The following is a 12408-nucleotide window of genomic DNA, read 5'->3' on the forward strand; positions in this document are numbered from 1 at the left end:
ACATCCTCACATTTCCCCCCATTGCCAAACTGACAATTTCTTGATGCCTCAGGATGTTTTCTATCAACCAATCTGTTCCTTTAGTGAAGTTGTGCCCCCTGTCTAATCTTCAGCATTCTCCTGTGGCACAATATTTCAAAAACCTTTATTTTCTTCTTCTTTAAACTGTTTACTGTTCATGTTTTAGTTATGTACAAGACCTCACTCCAAATGAATATTTTCAAGAAATATTCCCTGGCACTTAAACAGACTATAGGAAACATTAAATGACTGCCTACAGACTTCCAAGGATTTCATGAGTTAATGATCCTGAATGCACATTAGTACTCACTATTAGGTAAGAGATCTTCCATAATACTTCGTTGGATAAGTAATTCCCACTAAAAGCATTTGAGGTGAATGGAATGGGCATTCAGAGACCGTAGGCACAGATTTCATGGCACCTGAAATGTACCGGTAATAGTGACTTCGTTAATGCACTGGCTTCTAGTGTAGTATATCAAAAATGAAACTGAACAATCAGATATTTCTGGGTCTACTAGTATTGGATTAACATACACTGATGACACTATAGGAAAAGTAGTTACATAGATTTGGATGTGTTGGAGCTGGGCCTCAGCTATCCAATATTCTGGACAATACCTTTTGTGACCATATTAATTATGAAAAATACCGTGCTACCACACAATATTGGTACAGAATGTATGTAATAGTGAACATTTACCAGTGTGTCTTCCATTAAAGCAAATCAAGCAGCTCTCCTCTCACGAGGTTAATGACTGTGAAGGACGCCTATTCAAATGTTCATGGAGAAACTCTGTAGGTTTGCTGTGAAGATAATGTGGTATTGATCTTTTAAAAACAATTTCATGTATTCTTCCAGAGATGATGTAGCACCATGCTGTCAAATCAAACAATTGAAATGAGACTGAGATGCTGTTCAAATTGTCAGGTCACACCACATCTCATAGGCTTATCTTTGGGACATAGGGCATGTGGCTTGAGAATCAACAAGACATGGACTTGGTATCAGGTGGCTGGTGTGAGCAGTGGCCAAGAGAGGTTGCGCCGAGGCACCCAGAACTATCAGTTTTGACTTTGGCACGTGTGTGGGACGTGAGGCCCAAGTTCCAGATCCTATGCTTCATTGCCGATTTGTCTCCTAAACACACTGGACTTGTTTCTGAGGAGGACATGTAGAAGGCAACTCAGTGGACTGATGTGGGCACACACTGAGGGGAGCAAGTGGGAGGAAGCCATTTTTTGTACCACCTGTTTCACAGAACTCTACGAATTTTTTCTTCAGCTGACACCACACAAGATGTTCCCAGTGAGCACATTTGGAACTCTCATGTTTCTCAGGCTACGTTTAACTGAGGAAGTGTCATTTCTGAGTGGTGGCCATGCCTCAGTGTTTGTTGTTCTTAGATTCCCTCCTGCTGCAGTAAGAACCTCCGTTTTGGTCATTACTCTGTGAATTAACTTAGTGAGGCATGTTGCCTCCCAGTTCATGCTCCAGTTCAGCGTCCTGATTTAGGATTTTGTGGTTGCCACCCATATACTGCCTCCAAATTTAAATGCAAAGGCCTGTGTTATCAAACATGCTGTTTCTAACCACTTACTGGTGAGTCATGAACTTCTCTAGCTAAGCTTTTGGCAGTATTTACCCACACGAGCTGAGTTCTGCCTCATGTGCTGACACAGGGATCTGTTTCAATTCTGAGCCAAGGGCATAATATTTGAATGGATCTGTTTCAGTTCTGAGCCAAGGGCATAATATTTAAATTTGGCTAATGGTTGGCATTTGAACTTATTCCGATCTACAGTGACCAAGTGGGTTGATGTTTTCCAATCTGTTAAATTTGTTGCTTCAGTTTGAGAGTTTTCTTATTAGAAATTACTCTGAATGCATTGCTGTCAATTTTTTTTAGTATCTTTCGATGGTTCTATAATTGGTATGCAAATTTTGCAATTATCATGCCAGTATCCTGATATAATTGCTTTGGGCCTTATGGTGCTGCCTGACACGGCCGCCCTTATCTCTGCCCCCTTATTTCAACTTGTTAATTATTTTGTGTATCTGCATAGTCACATGTGTCTCCCACGTGTGTTCCACAAGGCGAGAGCCAGGAATTCTGAGCCATTTGAGCTGCTGACTGCCCTGAGTTCAGACCAGTGGTGGTGGGCGTTGTGTATCAGTTGTCTTTTTATTAGGTTTTAAACAGGATTGGATAAAATTCAATTGGCCAGATCTTAGCTAAGTTGGCCTCTGGAATCTTTTGGTATTCTGATTTATACACTATGTGCCCAAAAGTATCCGGAGACCTGGCTGAAAATGACTTACAAGTTCATGGCACCCTCCGTCGGTAATGCTGGCATTCAATACAGTTTTGGCCCATTCTTAGCCTTGAGTTTCCACCGTCACAGGCATACGTTCGATCAGGTGCTGGAAGGTTTCTTGGGGAATGGCAGCCCATTCTTCATGGAGTGCTGCACTGAGGAGAGGTGTCGACGCCAGTCAGTGAGGCCTGGCACGAAGTCGGCGTTCCGAAACTTCCCAAAGGTGTTCTATAGGCTTCAGGTCAGGACTCTGTGCAGGCCAGTCCATTACAGGGATGTTATTGATGAGCAACCCCTCCGCCATCCACCACAAGCTGTGCATTATGGACAGGTGCTCGATCATGTTGAAAGATGCAGTCACCATGCTCGAATTGCTGTTCAACAGTGGGAAGCAATAAGGTGCTTAAAACATCAATGTAGGCCTTTGCTGTGATAGTACCATGCGAAACAACAAGGCGTGCAAGCCCTCTTCATGAAAAACACAACCACACCATGAAACCACCGCCTCTAAATTTTACTGTTGGCACTACACACACTGGCAGATGACATTCACCGGGTATTCGCCAGATCCACACTCTGCCATCGGATCACCACATTGTGTGTATTCGCCAGATCCACACTCTGCCATCGGATCACCACATTGTGTTCCGTGATTCGTCAGTCCACACAACATTTTTCCACTGTTCAATCCTCCAATGTTTACACTCCTTACATCAAGCTAGGCATTGTTTGGCATTTACCGGCGTGATGTGTGGCTTATGAGCAGCCACTCGACCATAAAATCCAAGTTTTCCCATCTCCCTCCTAACAGTCATAGTACTTGCAGTGGATCCTGATGCAGTTTGGAATTCCTGTAGGATGGTCTGGATAGATGTCTGCCTATTACACATAACGACCCTCTTCAACTGTTGGCAGTCTCTGTCAGTCAACAGATGAAGTCGGCCGGTACACTTTAGTGCTGTATGTGTCCCTTCACGTTTCCACTTCACTATCACATCGGAAACAGTGGCCCTAGGGATGTTTAAGAATGTGGAAATCTCGCATATAGATGTATGATACAAGTGACACCCAGTCACTTGACCATGTTCGAAGTCCGTGAGTTCCGTGGAGCACCCCTTTCTGCTGTGTCGCGACGTCTAATAACTACTGAGGTCACTGATATGGAGTACCTGGCAGCAGGTGGCAGCACAATGCACGTAATAAGAAAAAGCATGTTTTGGTGGTTTCTGGACACTTTTGATCACATAGTGTAACTTAAGTATTAATGTTATTAATTCGTAGGTCTTAATTTTAGTAAGTGTTTACTGAACTTATTGAATCTCATGTCTTGATATTTTTAGATGTTGTTAATCTTGGCAAACCAGTTTCATGTTTTAATACGCAAATATTTCTTTTTAAATGAATTGGCTGAAACACTTTAGCTGGATTACTTTCACATTTAAATAATGGTGAATCTTTAACTGTTCTATTCAACTTCATACTCTGATCTTTGTTTGGTTAAATGTCTTTGTATGTTAACAAATGTTGTTCTGAAACTTGTCCATGTTGCAGGTGATGTTCATTCCCACCCTTTCCTAGTCCTTCCACCTGCAACCCATCAGACTCAGAATCTAGTGTAACACATAATTATAGTCATTGATACATAATAAAAAATCTGCTCCTATAATCTCCTTCCTTTTCAACTTTAATGTAGAAAATAATTCATGTAATACGAATCTGCTCGTTACAATAGCCAGAAACCTTTACTAATAAAGATGAAAGTCAACAGTTTTATAGTGCAGAATAAGACAGAAATTTACTGTAAATTTCAGGTGCTACATCAGACAGGTTATCCACTGTGGCATCTGATGGCCATTAAAATTGCGAAACCATGATGTTGGCTTGCAATAAATGTCAAATTGGCATGAACTGTATTACATGCCTGGCTTTGTAAATAATTAGCATTTCAGTGCAACAAAGCAAAGTAGGCAGGAATTAAGCTATCTACAATGTGTAGACTACTGGTCAAAAGTTTTTGATCACTTGTCACAACTATGGATTTTTGGTTAAAATGTGGATTTCATTTTGAATATTCTATCATATCCCTGTCGTGATAATAAGACAAATATAAAACATGTAAAGTCTAAGTGCCTCTGTTGTGTATTTGACTGGCTGTTCACCTAGGATGGCACTGATGAATACCAGAACAACACTGATGTGCCTTTATGTACGACAGGTCCATTGGAATAGCTCATTTTATTTCACCTCCTTTGTAGCAATCAATTTGTATTTGTTTATAGTACATTGTGTGTGTGCACCAGTATGCTTGTATATTTGATCAGGTTCATACTGTATTACCTCCTAATGGGATGGAAACAGAAGACTGGATTTGAGAAACATGCTGTAATTGTGGCTCTGCATGAGGAAGGCTATTCTACTCGGACAATAGCAACAAAAATTGGTGTGGTGTATACACTGCCGCAGATCAAGCAAACTAGTGCCAATACAAGTGTTTCATGATCTGGAAGACCTTGAGTTACATCATACATGGCAGATCAGATCATGTGTGCACAGAGTATATATCAGATGTCTTGTACTGCACCTGAAATTCATGTGGAAGTAAGTAGTATGCAAGTATCTCCGATCTCTCTCTCAACAGGACAACGGCCTCTTCATGAAAAAGCTTTAAAGGGAGATGTAGCTGACAAAAAACCTTTTTTATATGAATAGATTTCAGTGTGTAACAATGGTCCAAGGTGTTATTCACAGATGAATCTTAGTTTGAAATATTTGGAAGGCACTGTTGGATGTTTGTTCATTGACTTCATTGAGAATGTTTTATGACTGTGATGGCAATGGTGAAGCACGGTGGAAGGTCAGTAACAGTTTGAGGATATTTTGTGGGTAATAAAGTTGGTCATCTAGTGAAAATTAATGGAACATTGAAGAAGCAAGATATCACAGGACACTGATTAATAATGCAGTTCTATAAGGCAAGAAATTTAACTGGTCATGGGTTTGTTCTGCAGCAGGCCAACGATCCCAAACATGTGTCTAAACTATGCAGAGGGTATGTCAATAGAAGAGAGAAATTTGGGGAATGGAAGAATATGATTTCACCAAATCAGTCACCTGACTTAAATCCTATTTAACTCTTATGGGATTAGCCTGACAAGGAGGAGAGAAAACAGAGGTCATCTAATGTTGAAGATCTATGGAATAATTACTAACAGACATGTTGCACTGCACTGCACTATCCACAAAAACTTGTTGTCTGTACGAAGATATTTAGGCCTAATGTACGAAGGAGCAGCATCTACCATCATGTTTCAGAATCTGACAGCAGCTAGTTTGTGGCCTATTGAGACTGGCTAATTGGTCTGTGATACTGCTGCTCAAAGACCATACACATTGACATCCATGATTTCAATAGCACCAAGCAAGTAGTGCCCAGAAGGCAGGCAGGAAAGAATCAGGATTGGTGGTGCAACAAATCAGCATTGCCATACACTACCTGGATGGTGAAAATTATCGTGACTTCCCTTGACAATGCAGTACAGAGAAATATGCAAACAGCAGTGTGCACCCAATGACAACACTAGACACATGAGTGGCTTCCCACTTTTTCAGATCTGTTCCAGTCCTGGATAGAGCATTTATATTTACAACTATACTCTGCAAATCAATTAGAAGCACATGGCAGAAGGTAGGTCCCATTGTACCAGTTATTAGAGCTTATTCCCATTCCATTCACATATGAAGTGCAAATTGAATGATTGTTTAAATGCTTCTGTGCAACTGTAATTAGCCTAATTTTGTCTTTGTGATCCCTAGGATAGCAATACTTATGGGTTTGTAGCACATATCTAAAGTTATCACTTAAATCTGGTTCTAGAAAATTTCTCAGTAGACTTTAACAGGGTAATGTGCACCTATCTTCAAAAGCCTCTGCCAGTTCAGTTATTTTAATATTCTTGTGTCACTTAACATGAGATACACAACTCTGTAACCATTTGCATTGCCATTCTTTGTTATAGGTCCCACACACCAATATTCTAGGATGGGTCACACAAGTGTTTTGTATGGAATCTCCCCTGTAAACTTACTGCATTTTCCTAGTATTCTATAAATTAACCAATGTCTACCACCTGCTTTACCCATAACTGAGACTACCTAATCATTCCACTTCATATCTCTACAAATTGTTACATCCAGGTACTTGTAGGAGTTGACTAACTCTAATTGACTCGCTGTGGTCATAGGATACAACTTTTGTTTTGTGAAATCCAGAATTTTTACATTTCTAAACAAATAAAACAAGGTGCCAATTGTTGTACCACTTTGAAAGCTAACTGGATATTTATGCAGAATTTTTCAGGTAGTGCTTTATTATAGAGAACTGCATCATCTGCAAAGAGTCTGGGTTTACTATTAATATGGTCTGCCAGATCATTTATGTACAACATGAACAAAAAGGGACACAACGCTCTTTCCTTGGGCACTTCTGAAATTACTTCTACATCTGTCAATTCTTCAAATGAGATAACATGCTGCAAACTCTCTAAACGAACTGCACAGTCCTGTCTCAAATTTCATTTGATACCCCATGTTACCGTAGTTCTGTTAATAAACATTGATGTAGTACTGAGTCAAATGTTTTTTTTTAAACTTAAGAAATACTACATCCACCCAGGTGACTTTATCCATGGCTTTCAAATGCCATGTGAGAAAAGCACATGTTGGGTTTTGCATAACAGCTGTTTCTGGAATCCATGCTAGATGGCATGGAGAAGATAATTCTGTTCAACATACCTAATTGTGTTTTAGTTCAGAATGTGTTCTAGGCTTCTGCAACAGTCATTGAGATTAAATAGCAGGTTTGTGGATCACTTGTGTTACCCTTCTTGTAGACATGTGTGACTTGTGCTGTTTTTCAATTAATGGGGGCAGTTTTTTGTTTGGGGGATTTACAGTACATTATGATGAAAATGAGAGCTAACCCAACTGCAAAGTCTACATAGAATTTGACCAAGATCCCATTAGGACCTGGAGCTGTAATCAGTTGTAACTATTTTAGTTGTTTCTGAACTCCACTGAAACAAACATCTGTTTTGTTAATCTTTGCAATGGTGTGAGGAGTAAATTTGGATAATACTTTTGTATCTTCCTTATTAAAGGAAATTTGAAAATAGAATTCAGCATTTCTGCTTTTGCTTTGTCACCTTCAGTTTAATTACCAATCTCATCCATGAGTGTCTGGACTCTTAGGCACTAACTTTGGTGCCACTGTCAGCCTTTACATACCAGCAGATTTTTCTTTTTAATTTTGTGAGAGATATTTCAAAAGATTCTGCTATGATAGTCATTGAGGGCTTCATACATATATTGACAACCAAATGTGTTTCATGCACAATCTCTACAGCCCATGCTTTGTTTTACATGTATTATGCAGATATTTCTTTAGGAGTTATTTTACAATGGCAGTATATAATCTATGGTTTCTCCTATCATCAAATGTTTTGCTAGTTAAATATATATCCACTGCTTGGTCAACTTCACTGTGATTTGCAGATTATAGATGTAGATTATTATTGTAAACACTAGCAACAGTTTTTCTATACACTCCTGCCCAAATGGATATTTGACAGTACTGCCTCTTCATCTGGTTTACCGAACATGCAAATTTCAATATGGACAACCTCCAAGAGGTCAGACCTATTTGTTGCCACTGGGTCGACTGTATTTCCACTATGAATGAAGTCCTGGACTATCTGCTGTAGGTGATTTTAAGAGAAAGCATTTAGTAATCTTTTACAAGATGTCTTGCTACAGCGAACACTTACAAAACTGTAAACATCCCATTCAACTGTTGGAAGATTAAAGTCTCCTCAAAACAAAGCTACTACATCCATTAGATTGTTGAATAATTAGTGTCCTCCATTGATGGCAGTGTAATTGGGAAAGAGGCTTTCTCTTAAGTTATCAGTTACTTGGTGGTTGGTAGAAAGATCTGATCACAAGTTTATGCTCACCTTTGATAATGTGTCTTCCCTACACAAACCAGCATGCAGCTTCAATTTATATCACTATGTATTTGAGCTTCTTGTCTACTACAACATATACACCATCTTCATTTCCCATTAGTCAATAATAGTGACTCAATGTACATTCACGTTACTCCAAACATCTCACTGCTACCAAATTTGGATTTTACTCAACTTTCTTTACCTAGCAGGCTATTATATACGAGTTCTCCTTCAAACTCTGTGACTTTGCTGTGAATGCTTTGACAGTGGATCAACTAGGATTTCATTAATTTCCTCTCTGGGAGCAATTCCTTTGAACCTTGCACTAATATTTTGAGGTCTCCTATATCTGTCATTATCTGAAATGGACGGAGATTGCCTAAGTTAAAAAAACCTTTGCGTTTACTCCATACACAGTCGGCTACCTGGGTAGCAGTCACTGATGTGTCCAGCACCTCTGACACATTTAGGGGGTGTTACAATTCTCAACTCTATGGTGTATGTCCAGGAAATCATGAAGGGTCCAAATCACTTACGGGGACAATGTTACAAATTGTGAACTTCACTGGATCACTGTGAACATGGCTGGTCTCTTCAACCATTTTTGTCAGTCACTGGAATGATAAAACTGTAACCTCACATCCTACATGACAGACATGGTCTGTTCCAACATGCACCACAATATGTAGTTGGTTACATCCTGTTCCCTCAATGGCTGCCAGAGCAGCTTCTTCAGTATGTCAAATGAGGCCTCCAGGCCTACACACTGAGTGTACCAGAAGATCCTTCTCATCCCTTGCTGCCATTTTCCTAAATGGTATCATTATTCCTGTACATTAGAATCATCAACAATTAACAGACTCCTGTCCTTTTGCACTTGCTTCCCCCTGACGTGGGTCACAGCAGGCTTCCCAGTAGGTGAAGTGTCTCTCTCTGGCTCAGTTTCAGCCTGAGTGGATGACAGCACCTCAAACTTGTTGGTTAGGAGTTGGGTGTAATACCCCTAATTCTATCTTCTCCCTACCTCCACTGTACATGGCCCCTAGATCTACCCCTGACATACCATTCATAGGTAAGAGGATACGTGGTGATAGATCCTGTACTTCTACAGAGGAGACAGTATCCATCAGTGTACTTCTAAAGAGGAGACAGTATCCATCAGAGAGGATAGTACTCGAGAGCCTCTAGTATCTCTTGTACATAACTCTTTGCATGTCAGCAAATTTAGCCCTTAGAAGTCACTTGACAGCTGTCGCAGCAATTTTCAGCTGCTTACAAACAACAGCTAATTCGTCCCAAGCCCAAAAACAGCTGTCTCAGTAGGACAGGATTCTAGTTGGTGCAATGGTTTTCTGGACACTAAACAGTTAACTTTAAATTGTCATTGTTTTAATTTCAGGATCTGTTATGCTACAAGGACTGCAAGTTGCCCTTAAGATATGACACAACAACATCCAAGAAAGTGTTTTTTTGCAAACAACAATATAAATATGGTCTTGAACAGTATAGTGTACAGCATCGGAAAACATGTCCACGGCCTTGCCACAGTGATAATATCAGTTCCTGTCAGATCACCAAAGTTAAGTGCTGTTCAGCTCTGCTAACACTTGGATCATGGCTGTCTGGGTCTGCCAAGTGCTGTTGGCAAGCGAGATATACTCGGCCCTTGTGAGGCCAATTGAGGAGCTACTTGACTGAGAAATAGTAGCTCTGGTCACAAAAGCTGGCAATAGCCAGGAGAGTTGTGTGCTGACAACATGACCCTCCATATTCGCATCCAGCAACACCTATCAGCTGAGAATGGCACGATGGTCATTCAATAACGTTGGACCATCCTAGACTGTTTGGATGGAGTTTAGGAGTTTCACTGGTAAACATACTGTCTCAGTTATTACTGATTGTTTTAAGCAATTCTTCAGCATAATTTTTATGACAGAAAACTGGATGATGGAACATGTCAGGTGGGAAGGATGACAGGAATAAGAAAAGTGGGAGGAGAGAGGAATGGAGGGAATGGTGACTGCTATAGGAGAAAGAGTTAACACAAGAATGAGATAGCAATGTCACTGCTGAGCTCACCCTGTTACAGGCTGAGGAAGTCACACATGGTACATCATGGCATAAGATGTGTGTCTGGGATGAGAAGGTGACGGGTGTGTGTGGGGTGGTGGGAGAGCAGGATAGCACACCTCCAACCTTACTTCATCTTCTTTTCCAAGGTCTCTTCCCAAGAACACAAACACCCCTACAGAGGAAAAGTAACCACCTATAATTTTAAAACAGAGCCTGATTTGATCATCCTCCCAACAGATAATGGCTCCACCATTGTAATGATGAATCTCAGTGACTGCCTGGCAGAAGACTCTGCCAACTGTCTGATGAATCCATGTACAAGCCCTGCCATAGCGATCAGATTCTAAAAGCCCATCATAACCTCCAATCCCTTCTCAAATTCCTTGGCCCAAACCAGAGTCTCTCCTGTGAATTGATTTCCTTCTCCAGCCCAACCAACCACTGCATACCCACCCACTATATTCTTCCTAAAATCACAAACCTAACAGCACAGCAGCTCCATTGTAACTGGTTATTATACTCTCATGGAAAGTATATCTGCCATAGTTGACCAGTACCTCCAACTCTTAGTGGACATCATATCATTACACCAGATGCCCCATGCCCTTGACTTTGAAGCAGTCTAACATTATGTCTCCCAACATCCTGCTAAATCCAAACCCATAGTTCCTTCATCACACATAACCAACTAATCTTTGTGGTGAACAATAAAAAACACTCAGCAATGAATAACCATTTAAATTATCACAAAAATTATAACAATTAAAAAAGTCAAGTGTCCAGAAGCTGCATAGTTGTATGAAGGTGCTTTATTTGTGACTACTGGCTTCACATCGGTATAGATTCATCTTCAGGTTTGTCTGCCATGAATACAAATCGCTGCAGGAAATTTTATGAAATGGTAGAAATTAACTTTTTGATTTATCATTTTATAGTACTCTAAATGATTACTAGGTGTTGAGTATTTTTTACTATTATTCATAATGTCTCCAAACTGTGACTCTCCTCACCAGAAAGTTATTTGTATCACACAATCCTTATTCGCAAATGCTTCTTCCTATAGGGTAAGACATACATACAAATATTTGGCTTTGTCATGAGCACCCACTTCGGACTCTCATATGCTGACCTGCTTAAGAGCCACTTAAAAAAGTTCTCCGAATGTCTTTCAGCCAGAAGTTCCTTTGTCTTCCAACAGATATTTTCCCTTGTATTTTCCCTTCAATGATGAGTTATAATAACTGGTATCTTTTGCCTCTTATAATGTGTCCCTGGTACTGAGGTTTCCTTTTTTTCATAGTGGACAATAGTTCCTTTTGCCTTTTCATCTGATGAAGGATTCCTTCATTTGAAATTTTCAGCAAATTACATAGGAGATGGTGATAAAGATACATTTCAAATGCATCAATTCTTTCCTCTAGATATCAGTTAAGGGTTAAACTTTTATATCCACAGAGAAAAATGGAGAACATGTAGCAATGAATCACTAATATTCTTAGTTTCAGACTAAGGCCCAAACTTATAAAAAGTTTTTTCATGTTAATAAATTGTCTCCTGGCCTGTTATATTCCAGAACTGATCTCTTTCTTGCAGTGACACTACTCATCCATCACAGTGCCCAAGTACTTTGAGGAGGATACTTGTTCAATCTTATTTCCCTTTATTGACACTGTAGCTTGGATTCGTCTTAGAGAAGACTATGCCGCATGGGATTAGCCGAGGCGCTGCAGTCATGGACTATGCGGCTGGTCCCGGCGGAGGTTCGAATCCTCCCTCGGGCATGGGTGTGTGTGTTTGTCCTTAGGATAATTTAGGTTAAGTAGTGTGTAAGCTTAGGGACTGATGACCTTAGCAGTTAAGTCCCATAAGATTTCACACACATTTGAACATTTTCAGAGAAGACTACAGCTTTGGTCTTTGAAGTGTTGACAAAGAGGTGAAACTCTTCACTGCACTGGGCTAAGTTGTCTTTCATGTGTTGGGGTGCAGG

At 40.1% G+C, this 12408-nt stretch overlaps 1 protein-coding gene across 1 annotated transcript in view; it reads right to left on the reverse strand.

The window, feature by feature from the left end:
• Window positions 1-12408, reverse strand: part of LOC126475352 (choline transporter-like protein 1) — a 496357-nt gene that overhangs the window by 25207 nt on the left and 458742 nt on the right. The gene's annotated exons all lie outside the window — the stretch shown is intronic.

The sequence above is a fragment of the Schistocerca serialis genome, chromosome 4 (genome assembly GCF_023864345.2).
Source record: "Schistocerca serialis cubense isolate TAMUIC-IGC-003099 chromosome 4, iqSchSeri2.2, whole genome shotgun sequence".
Classification (NCBI taxonomy): Eukaryota; Metazoa; Arthropoda; class Insecta; order Orthoptera; family Acrididae; genus Schistocerca; species Schistocerca serialis.